We start from the raw sequence: 14,174 nt of genomic DNA, 5'->3' as shown, positions 1-14,174 counted from the left end.
ATATGTGGGATATAAAACTGAAACTCAGACAAAGACAACACTGTGGTGTCTACCAGAAGGAAGGGAGGTGAGGGGTAGTAAAGGGGCCAAATGTATGGTGCTGAAAGATGATATGACTTTGGGAGGTGGACACACAGTGCAATATACAGATCATGTATCATAAAAATGTACACTTGAAACCTATACTATCTTATTAACCAATGGAACTTCAAACAATTTAATTAAAATAAAATACATTCTGGTTCACATTTCTTCTGTACTAGTTGGGATTAGATTATGCAGCAGGTGACCGAATTAGATGAGTTTTGCGTCTTTCCCATCTTTACCCCAGGGGAGGCCTGTGTGAGGAATGAGGCAAGAGGTCAGGAGGTTTGCTCTGGGAAAGCTGAGGAGTAGGAACAATGTAAAACCCCCACACTACATCATAAAGTCCAACTTTGTTAGTAAAAAAAAAAAAAAAAGAAACAATAGCTTTAAGAAATCTTTTCGTTTGAGGTCAGATTTCGATAATAAAAAATAGAATACCTACTTTTTCTCTGTGGCCTCGGCCAAGGGTGGAGTGGCTCCGCCGAGCTCCGGACAGTTGCGGGATGGATGAAAGTAGGGCATTCTTGGCTCTCCCGAAGAGAGGAAATTAGTGGCAGGTGGACAGTTTATGGAGTTTTCAGGTGCCTTCACCTGAGTGAGAAAACTGCCTCCAATCAGGACCTCAGATGTCTGACAGGCAGCCCTGCCTGCACCAAGATAAGTAATGTATGCAGTCCTTCTGTCATGAGTGGAGTCAACATATCAATGGAGCAAGTCACAGTCATCAATGCCAGCTTCTTCTTGAAATCTACCCAGAATGGAATCCTGACAATGACACAGGACACAGTGGGAGATCCACTCATGTTGCAGCAATCTACAAACCCAGCACCAGGAATTCTGGGGCCTCCACCTCCCTCATTTCACCTTGGGGGACCAAGAGGAAATCTGGGTGCTGGCAACGGGAACCTGCAAGGACCAAGACACATGCAAAAAGGCAAAGTGGAAACTAGCCGAGTTGTTCACATCATGGATTTTCAGCGAAGGAAAAACTTGAGTGATCAATTACTACAGCTGGTGGAACCATTTGGAGTCATTTCAAATCATCTCATTTTAACTAAAATTAATGAGGCATTTATTGAAATGGCAACCACAGAAGATGCTTAGGCTGCAGTGGATTATTATACAACACCAGCATTAGTATTTGGGAAGCCAGTGAGAGTTCATTTATCCCAGAAGTATAAAAGAATAAAGAAACACGAAGGAAAGCTAGACCAGAAGTTTGATCAAAAGCAGGAGCTTGGACGTGTGATACATCTCAGCAACTTACCTCATTCTGGCTATTCTGACAGTGCTGTCCTTAAGCTTGCTGAGCCTTATGGGAAAATTAAGAATTATATACTGATGAGAATGAAAAGTCAAGCTTTATTGAGATGGAGACCAGAGAAGATGCAATGGCAATGGTCGACCACTGTTTGAAAAAGGCCCTTTGGTTTCAAGGGAGATGTGTGAAAGTTGACGTGTCTGAAAAATATAAAAAATTGATACCAAGGATTCCTAACCGAGGCATTGACTTACTGAAAAATGATAAATCTCTAGAAAGACCTTATTCTCCAGATGGCAAAGAATTTCCAAGTGATAAGAAATCCAAAACTGATGGTTCCCAGAAGACTGAAAGTACAACTGAAGGTAAAGAACAAGAAGAGAAGTCAGGTGAAGATGGTGAAAAAGATACAAAAGATGACCAGGCAGAACAAGAACCTAGCATGCTTCTTGAATCTGAAGATGAGCTACTCGTAGATGAAGAAGCAGCAACAGCACTGCTAGAAAGTGGCAGTTCAGTTGGAGATGAGACAGATCTTGCTAATTTAGGTGATATGACTTCTGATGGGAAAAAGGAATCGTCAGACAAAGTTGTGAAAAAAGATGGGAATGCAAGTTCTTCAGCTGCAAAGAAAAAGCCTAAAAAGCATCGTTTCCCAGGGAATATGGAAGGTTTTGTCACTCTAGATGAGGTTGGTGATGAGAAAGATTCGGAACTTCAGGAACTTCGTAAATCGGGCATGGCATTTAAATCTGGTGACAAAAATGATGATGGTTTGGTTGAAATTAAGGTGGACAAGATGGAGGAACTTGATCAAGAAAATGAAGCAGCATTGGAAAATGGAATTAAAAATGAGGAAAATGCAGAACCAGGCGCTGAATCTGCTGAGAATGCTGATGATCCGAACAAAGACACAAGTGAAAATGCAGATGGCCAAAGTGATGAAAACAAGGAGGACTATACAATCCTAGATGAGTATAGAATTGGACCATATCAGCCCAATGTTCCTATTGGTATACAATATGTGATACCTAAAACAGGGTTTTACTGTAAGCTGTGTTCACTCTTTTATACAAATGAAGTTGCAAAGAATACTCATTGCAGCAGCCTTCCTCATTATCAGAAATTAAAGAAATTTCTGAATAAATTGGCAGAAGAACGCAGGCAGAAGAAGGAAACTTAAGATGTGCAAGAAGCTTAATGATCTCAAAGGAAATAATGGTTCTTTGTTTTTAATGTTAACCTTTTTTAAATACAATACTGATAGTTAGAAAAAAAACATTGTACTCTTTTGTTTTAGTGGGAAAAAATAATAGATGTCTGTTCATGGGTTAAGTGTTATAGCAAAAACACATATACGGTTAAGTTAATGAAGAATTGTTTTTGTTTTATCAGAATGGTAACAGACATGTACTTTGTAGAGTCTGACTTCATAAGCTACTTAAGACAATTTGCACCACTAAGAAAAAGATATATGAAACTATTCAAAGAAATGAAATTTAGTAGTTCTAAGCTTCAAAGAAATGTCAAAACTTTTGATTCCATTCAATAAAGAACAAAACCAATTGTATTTTTATTACTTTCATCTGAAACATTCCACATTTTAATCTGAGCCTTGCAGACTTTTTGTTTTGAGTTTGAAGCTTTTTGTATTGCATTTCATTTTTGGAGAACTTCATTAACTGAGAGTAGCAATTTAAATACAGGTGCAGTTTTCTTTTAATGTTATGCTGTTGTTTAGGTAATAAGAAATATTAAGTAATAGGCTTTAGATTTTGTAATTTTTTTCCCTGAGTTTCTGCTAGATTTCGTATTCTAGAAGTCAATGTATTTTCAGTGAAATGTAAAAAAATTCCCATTCTCTTGACCAGTATTAATTTTTGGCAACCTTATTGCTTGTCACTTGAATCCTGTAGCTGTCTTTCCCTTGGTATAAGCAACATCTGATTCTTGAAGTGTGTAGATCATCTTTTCATATTTTCAAGATGTAATTTTACACTTCTGCATTTTAAAAACAGTTTGGCCATAATCTAGATGCACACTTCTAATCCATATACCTGCACATGTGACCTTTGTGAACAGAAATTTGCATGTATAATCTGTGTTTACTTGTAACTTTCTGGTTATATACTGCTTATATCTGTGGATTCAAGTTTCTGAAGTGAATACAATAAAAACTTAAGTCATGTTCATTGGTTATAAATGTTTGGAATGTTAACCAAAAAAAAAAAAAAGAATACCTAAAGGAAGATGATTAGTTACAGTGAAGTTACTTTTTATTCATCAAAAAGTAGTATCAAGAATGGGAAACGATAAATCACATCCTGGAAAAAGATATTTGCAAACATGTAACCAACAAGAATTGGTATCTGGAATATGTGAAAAATTCCCATGAACTGGAAAATGGACAAAAAGATTGGAAATACAAATTATAACTATAATTCCCCCCTAAAGCCCATTAGATTAGTAAGAATTAACAAACCTGACAAAATTAAGTAGTGCAAAGAATACAAAGTGAACTCTCTGAGTGTTTGATGTTGTCAGTCCACTTTGTAAAGTAAGTTGAATGTGCATACCATGAATGATCTAGCATCATCACTCCTGGAGAAAGTCTTGCATTTGTAAGAGACTATGTAAGTAGTATTTATGACAACACTGCTTGTGATAGCCAAAAGCAAACAACAAAAATCTTCAAACTCAAATATCTAAAAACGTAGAACTAATATTGTAGTATGCAGCTATATTCCACTTAATGATGGGATACATTCTCAGAAATGTGTTATTAACCAATTTCATCCTCGTGTGAACACCGAGTGAGCTTACACAAACCTAGATGGTATAGCCTACTATATACACACCTAGGCTGTATCGTATAGCCTACTGCTTCTAGGCCACAGGCCTATACAGCATGTTACTATACTGAATACTGTAGGCAACTGTAACACAATGATAAGTATTTGTGTACCCAAACATATCTAAATATAGAAAAGGTATATTAAAAATGTGGTATAAAAGTTAAAAAATGGTACACCCGTATAGGGCACTTACCATGAATGGAGCCTGCATGACTAGAGTTGAGTTGTACTGGGTAAGTCAGTAAGTGAGTGGTGACTGAATGAGAAGGTCGAGACTATTACTGTATACTACTGTAGATTTAAAACGCCACACTTAGGCTAGGCTAAATTTATCAAACAACATGATATTAAATAAAGGACAAGAAAATGATGCAAACAAAAGGAAGCTGTAGACATGATATATATGAAGCTGCTGCCAGCCTAATACCCCATACTGTTCACAGCAAACATTGTTTTGTAAGAGTACAGTCTAAACGATAGAAAGTGTAGTATACTACATAAACCAGTAACAGTCATTTATTATTAAGTATGATGTACTGTATATGACTGTATGTGCTATATGACTGGCAGCACAGGTTTGCTTATACCAGTATCACCACAAACACGAGTAATGCATTGTGCTACAACTTCTGTCTCTGCAGAAATATAATATTTATTTATTGATTAACTTTGAGAGAGGAAGAGGGGGAGGAAGTGAGAGAGTGAGGGGAAGAGAGAGAGAGAGCAATAGCAATTTGTCATTTCACTTATTTATACATTCATTGGTTGATTCTTTTATGTGCCCTAACTGGGGATCAAACTTGCAACCTTGGCATGTAGTCTGGGACGATGCTCTAACCAACTGGGCTACCCAGTCAGGACTCTCCAGAGCTACAATGTAAGCTCCATTATTCATGTATTTAAAAAAAAATCCTCACCCAAGGATGTTTTTATTGATTTTTAAAGAGAGAAAGAGAGAAATGAGAAACATCAATTGATTGCTTCCAGTATCTGCCCTGACCAGGGACTGACTCCACAACCACAGGATGATGCTCCAACCAACTAACCACGCGGCCAGGACTAAGCTCCACTATTTTTGTTCACTGTTGTACTCATTGTCTAGAACAGTGGTAACTAAGTATATAGTGGGGTTTCAATAAACATTTTGGAACAGCTGGTTCAAAGGCAATGGTGTACTTCTCAGTCAAGACAGTGATTCTGATGTTTCAACATAACAAAGTGACAGGAATTTGTCAGCTCCATTATAATCTTATGGGACCACTGTAATATATATGGTCTGTCACTGACTGAAAAGTCATTACATAGTACATGACTGTATTTATACAGTGGAATACTAGTCAGTAATAAAAATAAATTAATTTTGAGATTAACATCGGTGAACCTCAAGAGCTGAAAGTTAAAAATATATACTGAGCCCTGGTTGATGTGGCCCAGTGGACTGACTGCTGGCCTGTGAACCGAAGGGTCTCCGTTTGATTCCCAGTCAGGGTACATGCCTGGGTTGCGGGCCAGGTCCCCAGTTCAGGGCGTGCAAGAGGCAACCATACATTGATGTTTCTCTCCCTCTCTGTTTCCCTCCTTTTCCCTCGTTCTAAAAATAAATAAAATCTTTAAAGATCAACGATGGCAGAGGAGTAAGTGGAAGCTACACTAACTTCCTCCCAGGACCAATCTGGAATTACAACTTAATTGTGGAGAAATAATCTGGAATAACCAACTGAACACTGGCTGGAGAGAAGCATTATAACCATGAACAGACAGAAAAAAACAGCTTCATCACAAAGTAACATGTAGGAAGTGCAGAGACGTGAAAGGGCTGACTGGGCTCCCATGGGTGGCAGCTGAAGGGACTGAGAAACAGCTCAGCAGCCAGGGGTTCCCCCTGAGAATGGCAGGGTCTAAACCCCCAGCTGGGCCTCCCAGCCTACAGTAACAGAGCAGGAAGTAAGATAGCATCCAGCATTAAAAAATGAAAAGCTGCAGGGTTTTTTTTTTTGTTTTTTTTTTTTGCTGGATGAAAGAAACAGCTGGAGACAAAGAGTTCTTAAAGGGATCACATATGAAAATATTTTAGCACCCAGTTACCCGGACTCAAGCAGAGGAAGGGCAGAGAGGACTAGAGATACTTAAGGAGAGTCTGGGGCAGTGGCTTTGAGGAGAGAACTGAGGGAGCAGCCGACTGGGTCCCAGCGCTGACTCATTCCCCATTATGCAGGCGACCACCGCTCCAAGTGGCATCGGCCTAAGGGGAAGCAATAGTCCCGCCCACAGAAATTAATCTGCCCTACCCTTAAGCCTGAGGGCTGATCACAGATTGAACATTAACAACTAAAGGAGACACAAAGGCAGTAGATCTCTGGTAATCTCCAACAGGCTGCCTAGGTCGAGAATGGTACATGATCTGATGCCACCAGGGGCAGATCTAGGAAGTGCGTATCAATCTAAGAAGCAGAAACAAACAAGAAGAGTAACAAAAAATGGGAAGAGAGAGAAAAAGCCCCCTTGGAAAGAATAGGAGGAATCCCAAGAAAGAGTGCAAACTGAAACAGAGGAAAGCAAACTATCAGGTATGGAATTCAAAATGTGGATTATAGGGAAGCTCAATGAGCTCAGTGAGTTCAAAGAAAACTACAAAGAACTCCAGGGAAACTGCAAAAAACTTACTGAGAATTACACCAGCATTAAAAAGGACAGAGAAGCTATCAATAAAAGCCAGGATGAAATGAAGAATACAACTTCTGAATTGAAGAACACAGTAGAAGGAATTAAAGCTGGTCAGAGGAAGCAGAAGATCAGATCAGTGAGCTGGAGGACAACGTAGAAAAAATTCTGAGACAGTGCAACAAAATGAAAAAAAGACTGAACAAAAATGAAGAGGTTTTAAGAGAGCTGCAAGACAACATGAAACATAATAATATCCATATCATAGGAATACCAGAAGGAGAAGAAGAGCAAGGGATAGAAAACTTGTTTAAAAAGTAATGACAGAAAACTTCCCTAACTTGATGAGAGAAAAAGTCATGCGAGTCCAGGAAACACAGAGGGTCCCAATGAAGATGAACCCAACAGGCCCACTCCAAGACACATCATAATTAAAATGGCAACATTCAAAGACAAAGAGAGAACCCTAAAAGCAGCAAGAGAGAAACAGCTAGTGACATACAAGGGAACTCCGATAAGGCTATCATCAGATTTCTCAACAGAAACACTACAAGCCAGAAGAGAATGGCAAAAAATACTCCAAGCAAAGAACAACAAAGGCCTACAACCAAGACTACTCTACCCAACAAGGCTCTCATTCAAAATGGAAGGTAAAATAAGGAGTTTCCCAAACAAAAAAAGACTAAAAGAATACATCTCCACCAACAAGCATTGCAAGACATGCTAAAGGGTCTGCTCTAAGAAGATGAAGAAACAGAGAGAGACAGAGAGGAACACAGGGACAAAGGGCAAAAAGTGACAATGGGTAAGTACCTATCAATCACTACTAAAAAGTACAGGACACAATATCCAATCTTAGGCCTCCTGTATGATGACTATGAATATATACCACCAGGTAGTGACACCCAGACCGTTGTGATTGAGAAAACAGAAGATAAATGGACTTGTCCATGAATGACTCTCCAATTCAAAAAACTGGTTATCAATAATAACCTTAAATGTAAATAGATTAAATGTACCAATCAAAAGACTAGGGTAGCTGAATGGATCAGAAAGCATGAACCACATATATGCTGTCTACAAGAGACCCACATAAGAACAAGATCTACACAGACTGAAAGTGAAGAAATGGAAAAAAATATGTCAAGCAAATGGACATGAAAAGAAAACTGGGGTAGCAATACTTATATCAGACAAAACAAATTTCACAGCAAAGGCCATAAGAAGAGACAAAGAAAGACATTTAATAATACTTAAGGGAACAATCCATCAAAAAAATATAACCCTGGTAAACATATAAGGACCCAACATGGGATCACCCAAATATATAAGAAAAATCTTGGAAGACTCCAAGAAAGATATCAACAGCAACACACTCATAGTAGGGGACTTTAACACCTCACTGTCAACAACGGACAGATCTTTGAAGCAAAGAAACACCAAAGGTATTGAGCCATTGAACAACACTCCAGATAAAATGGACTTAGTTGATAAATATAGAACTTTTCACTCCAAAGAAGCAAAATATAAATACTTCTCAAGTGCACGTGGAACATTTTCAAAGATAGACCACATGGTAGGACACAAAACAAGCCTTAACAAATTCAAGAAAATTGAAATTATATCAAGCATCTTCTCAGATCACAATGGCTTAAAATTGGAAATCAACCTCAAGGAAAAAACTCAAAAACATTCAAACTCATGGAGAATGAATAACATGCTATTAAATAATGAATGGGTTAACCATGACATCAAGGAAGAAATCAAAAAGTTTCTGGAAACTAATGATAATGAACACACAACAACCCAAAACCTATGGGATACAGCGAAAGCAGTCCTGAAAGTTCATAGCAATACAGGTCTACCTGAAAATTACACAGGAGACTAATGAACAATACAAACAATTGAATAAAATTGAACAAGGAACAGAGTAACAGTTATCAGGGGGGAGGAGGGAGGGAGGAAAGGGGGTAAGTAGGGGAACGGCTTAGTAAAGGAACTAATATAAATAACCCATGAACATGGACAATGAGGTGGGAATTGACGGTGGGAGAAGGGGTGGGCTGGGTGACGGGTAGCAATGAGGGAAAATGTGTGACAATTGTAATAGAAAGACAATAAAAATAAAATAAAATAAAAGGATAGAAGAATCTCAAATAAAAAATCTAACCCTATAGCTACAAGAACTAGAACAACAACAACAACAAACAAAGTCCAGAGCGAGTGGAAAGAAGGGAAGCATCAAGATCAGAGCAGCATTAAATGACATAGAGACTAAACAAACAATTCAAAAGATCAACAAAAGCAGGAGCTGGTTCTTTGAAAAGATAAACAAATCGACAAGCCTTTAGCCAGGCTCATCAAGGAAAAAAAAGACCCAAATAAACAAAATCAGAAATGAAAGAGGAGAAATCACAAGCGATATCAAAGAAATACAAAGGATTGTAAGAAATTACTACAAGCAACTGTACGGCAAGAAACATGACAACCTAGATGAAATGGACAAATTTCTAGAAACTAATATAATCTTCCAAAACTGAATTAAGAAGTAGTAGAAAGCCTAAACAGACCAATAAGAAAGAGTTAAATTGACAGTAATCAAAAAACTCCCAGCACACAAAAGTCCTGGACCAGATGGCTTCACCGGTGAATTTTACAAAACATTTAGGGAAGAAGTAATGCCTATCCTTCTCAAACTATTCCAAAAAATCTAAGATAAGGAAAAACTCCCAAATTCTTTCTATGAAGCCAGTATTGCCCTTATTCCAAAACCAGGTCAAGACACAACAAAGAAAGAAAACTACAGGCGAATATCGCTGATGAACATAGATGCTAAAATCCTCAACAAAATCTTGGTGAACAGGATCTAGTAACACATTAAAAAGATCATACACCATAATCGAGTGGGATTCATCCCAGGGATGCAAGGATGGTTTAATATTCACAAGTCAATAAATGTAACACACCACATAAAATTAATGACAAGAACCACATGATCATTATCTATAGATGCTAAAAAAGCATTTGATAAAAGTACAACACCCATTTATGATGAAAACTCTCAGCAAAATGGGAATAGAGGGAAGATACCTCAACATAATAAAGGCTATATACGAGAAACCTGAAGCTAACATCATAATCAATGGACAAAATATGAAAGCATTTCCCCTGAGATCAGGAACAAGACAAGGATGTCCTGTTGGAGGTTCTAGCCACAGCAATCAGACAAGAAATAGAAATAAAAGGCATCCAAATTGGAAAAGAGGAAGTAAAACTCATTATTTTCAGATGATATGATAGTGTACATAGAAAACCCTATAGACTCCACTAATGAACTACTCAACCTAATAAGTGAATTTGGCAAAATAGCAGGCTACAAAGTCAATATTCAGAAATCAAAGGCATTTCTGTACACCAACAATAAAATGTCAGAAATAGAAACTAAAAAAAAAAATCCCATATACTATAGCAACAAGAAAAATAAAGGAGTTAGGAATAAACTTAACCAAGGAAATAAAAGACTTGTACTTGGAAAACTACATATCTCTGAAGAAAGAAATTAAGGAAGATACAAATAAATGGGAGCATATACTATGTTCATGAATGGGAAGAATCAACATCATTAAAACGTTCATACTTACCCAAAGCCATTTATAGATTCGATGCAATCCATATTAAAATACCAGTTACATATTTCACAGACCTAGAACAAATACTTCAAAAATTTATATGAAACCAATTTCCAGCCAAGATGGACCAGATTGACATGCTCTGTCTCCCTCCACAACTAAGAAGGAATACAAATACCGCAAAACCAGAAATAACCAGAAGTTCCAGAAAATAAATGGAAGTCCAACATATAAAGTTATAAAGAAGTGGTGCTCATCTGGGTGGGTAGGAGGGGTGAAGCCAGGGCAGAGAGATCAAGCTGTGCTGGCAGTGGCAGCAGTGGTGACTGCGGTGGGACGGTGGTAAGCACAGAAACCCCTATTGAAGGCGAGGCGACAAGCACCTGGGGAGCACGCCTGGCTGCAGACCAGACCCGTCAGCTTGCAAATCCAACACCGGGGAAGGCAGACTCCCATTGTCTTAGACTGTGAGGCCCAGAGGGGCTGGGGACAGATAGGAGGCTCCGAGTCTCTCAACGAAGAATGAATGGCAGGAATCCATCTTGGACCCCTACCCCCATAGAAACCGCCACAGTGTAGTGAGAAAGGTTGCCCGGTTGTGACAAGTGCATGGGCTCCGCCCCCTATAGCGTAGGAGGTGTGTCAACACTGCCCAGGAAGCAAATGTAAACACAAAATTGTCAGGATGGCACAGATCATGATAGAGATTCTGGTGACAAAGCTGACCAGACAGAAAATAGGAAATCTTTCTGAGGCACAGTTCAGAGCTTTGGTTATAAAAGTGCTTACAGACTTAACAGCAGATCTTAAACAAGATGGGGAAGGAATGAAGGTTAGTTCTGCTGAAATGAACAAAAACACATACAAAACTAGTGGTGAGGAAAAGAAAACCAGGGATCAAATAAACAAATTCGAACATTAGGAGGGAACAAACAGTCAACCAGTGCAGAAAGAGGAAACAAAAAGTGAGGAAAATGAGGAGAGGCTAAGAAACCCGTGGGACAGCTATAAGCGGGCCAACATCCAAATCATAAGGTTGCCAGAAGATGGAGAAGAACTAGAAATTGAAAAATTATGTGAAAAAATAATGAAGCAGAACTTTCCTAACTTGGGGAAAGAAATGGACTTACAGGTCCAGGAAGAACAGAGAGTTCCAAAAAAACTGAACCCAGTAAGGACCACACCAAGACACATTGTAATCAAAATGTCAAAAATTAAGGATAAAAAGAGAATCTTAAAAGCAGCAAGAGAAAATTACATACCAAGGGGTTCCAATAAGACTCTCAGCTGATTTCTCAAAAGAAACCCTGCAGGCAAGAAGGGACTGGCAAGAAATATTCAAAGTAATGAAAAGCAAAAACCTACAACCATGAATACTTTATTCAGCGAAGCTGTCATTCAGAATAGAAGGGCAGAGGAAGTGCGTCCAGGACAAAGTAAAACCGAAGGAGTTCATCAGATCCAAACCACCATTATATGAAATGTTAAAGGGACTTGTTTAGAAGAAAGAGGATCAAAACTATGAACATTAAAATGAAAACTGAACCACAACAGCCAACAACAAAAGCTAGGGAACTGAAAGAAAGGCAAACTAAGTAGGCAATGAGAGTGGGAAAAGAATTATAGGTATGGAGAATATTATGGGGGTAGGTCAGCAGGGAGTGGGGAGGGGGGAAAGGGAGGAGGTGGTACAGGAATTAAGAAGCATAGTAGAAGGGAGTGGAGTAGATAGGAAGATGTTGAGAAGAACTATATGCACAACCAATGGGCATGGCCTAAGGGAGGTGCAACTGGAGGGACGGAGGTCACTGGGTGGAGGGAAACAAAGGGAAAGGAAATTGGGACAACTGCAACAGCATAATCAATAAAGCATATTGAAAAAAATTTATATGGAATGAAAAAAGACCCCGAATAGCCACAGCAATCTTGAGACAGAAGAACACAGTAGGAGGAATCACAATACCTGACATCAAACTATACTACAAAGCCACTGTGATCAATACAGCCTGGTACTGGCATAGGAACAGACATATAGATAAATGGAATAGAATAGAGAGCCAAGAAATAAACCCAAGTCTATATAGTCAACTAATAATCAACAAAGGGAGAAGAAACATAAAATGGAATGAGAAGAGCCTCTTCAACAAATGGTCCTGGGAGAACTCGACAGGGACGTGCAAAAAATGAAACTAGACCAACAACTTACACCACACACAAGAATAAACTCAAGATGGATCAAAGACTTAAATGTAAGTTGTGACACCATAAAAGTCCTAGAGGAAAGCATAAGCAGGAAAATTTCAGATATCCCATGTAGCAATATTTTCACGCATACATCTCCTAAGGCAAGGGAAATAAAGGAAAGAATAAACAAGTGGGATTACATCCAACTAAAGAGTTTCTGCTCAGCAAAAGAAAACATCAGCAAGATGAAAAGGGAGCCAACCATATGGGAAAATATACTTGCCAATGCTACCTCAGACAAGGGATTGATCTCCAAAATATATAAAAAACTTATATGAGTCAGCAGCAAGACAGACAACCCAATTAAAAATGGGCAAAGGACCTGAACAGACACGTCTCCAAATAGGACATATAGAGGGTCCATAGGCATATGAAAGAATGTTCAATATCACTAGCCATCAGAGAGATCAAATAAAAACCACAATGAGATACCATTTTCCACCAGTCAGAATGGCCATCATCAACAAATCAACAAACAACAAGTGCTGGCGAGGATGTGGAGAAAAGGGAACCCTAGTGCACTATGGTGGGAATGCAGACTGATGCAGTCACTGTGGAAAAACAGAATGGAATTTCCTCAAAAAACTAAAAATGGAACTGCCTTTTGAACCCACAATTCCACTGCTAGGATTATACCTGAAGAATCCTGAAACACCAATTCAAGAGAGTTTATGCACCCCTATGTTCATAGCAGCACTATTTACAATAGCCAAGTGCTCGAAACAGGCTAGGGGCCCATCTGTAGATGAGTGGATCAAAAAACTGTGGTATATTTACACAAAGGAATACTATGCAGCAGAAAGAAAGAAGAAACTCCTACCATTTGCGACAACATGGATGAAACTAGAGAGAATTATGCTTAGCATAATAAGCTAGGCAACAAAAGACAAATACTATATGATATCATTTAGTACAGGAAACTAATGAACAACACAAACCAATGAGCAAAACTGAACCAGAGGCATGTAAACCAGAATTAGACTAACAGTGACAAGGGATCAGAGGGGAGGGTGGGAAGGGGGTAAGAAGTGGATGGGTCTAGTCAAGGAACATGTATAAATGACCCATGAACATGGACAACATGGTGGGGATTGACTGTGGGAGAAGGGTAGGTGGGCTTGGTATAAGCAATGAGGCAAAAAATGGGACAACTCTAACAGAAAAACAATTTAAAATATTTAAAAAATTTAAGAAAATAAAAAAGATAAAAATGTGAGTAATAAAATGCCCATAAATAAATATCTATCAATGATTACTTTAGATTAAATTGATTAAATGTTCCAATCAAAAGACACATGGTGACTAAATGGATTACAAAATAAGTCCCTTACATATGTTGTCTACAAGACTTCAGATTGAAAAACATATACAGACTGAAAAAGGATGGAGAAAGACATTTCATGAAAATGGAAACAAAACAAAAAAGCTAGAAGTATT

At 38.4% G+C, this 14,174-nt stretch overlaps 1 pseudogene; it reads left to right on the top strand.

The window, feature by feature from the left end:
• Positions 1–557: 557 nt before the first annotated feature.
• LOC150009832 (matrin-3 pseudogene) lies at positions 558–2,769 on the top strand (annotated as a pseudogene).
• The last annotated feature ends 11,405 nt before the right edge of the window (positions 2,770–14,174 follow it).

The sequence above is a fragment of the Furipterus horrens genome, unplaced genomic scaffold (genome assembly GCF_987537825.1).
Source record: "Furipterus horrens unplaced genomic scaffold, mFurHor1.1.pri manual_scaffold_5, whole genome shotgun sequence".
NCBI classification, from domain to species: Eukaryota; Metazoa; Chordata; class Mammalia; order Chiroptera; family Furipteridae; genus Furipterus; species Furipterus horrens.
The sequence above is the reverse complement of the archived record's forward strand: the minus strand, read 5'-3'. Positions and strand labels throughout refer to the sequence as shown.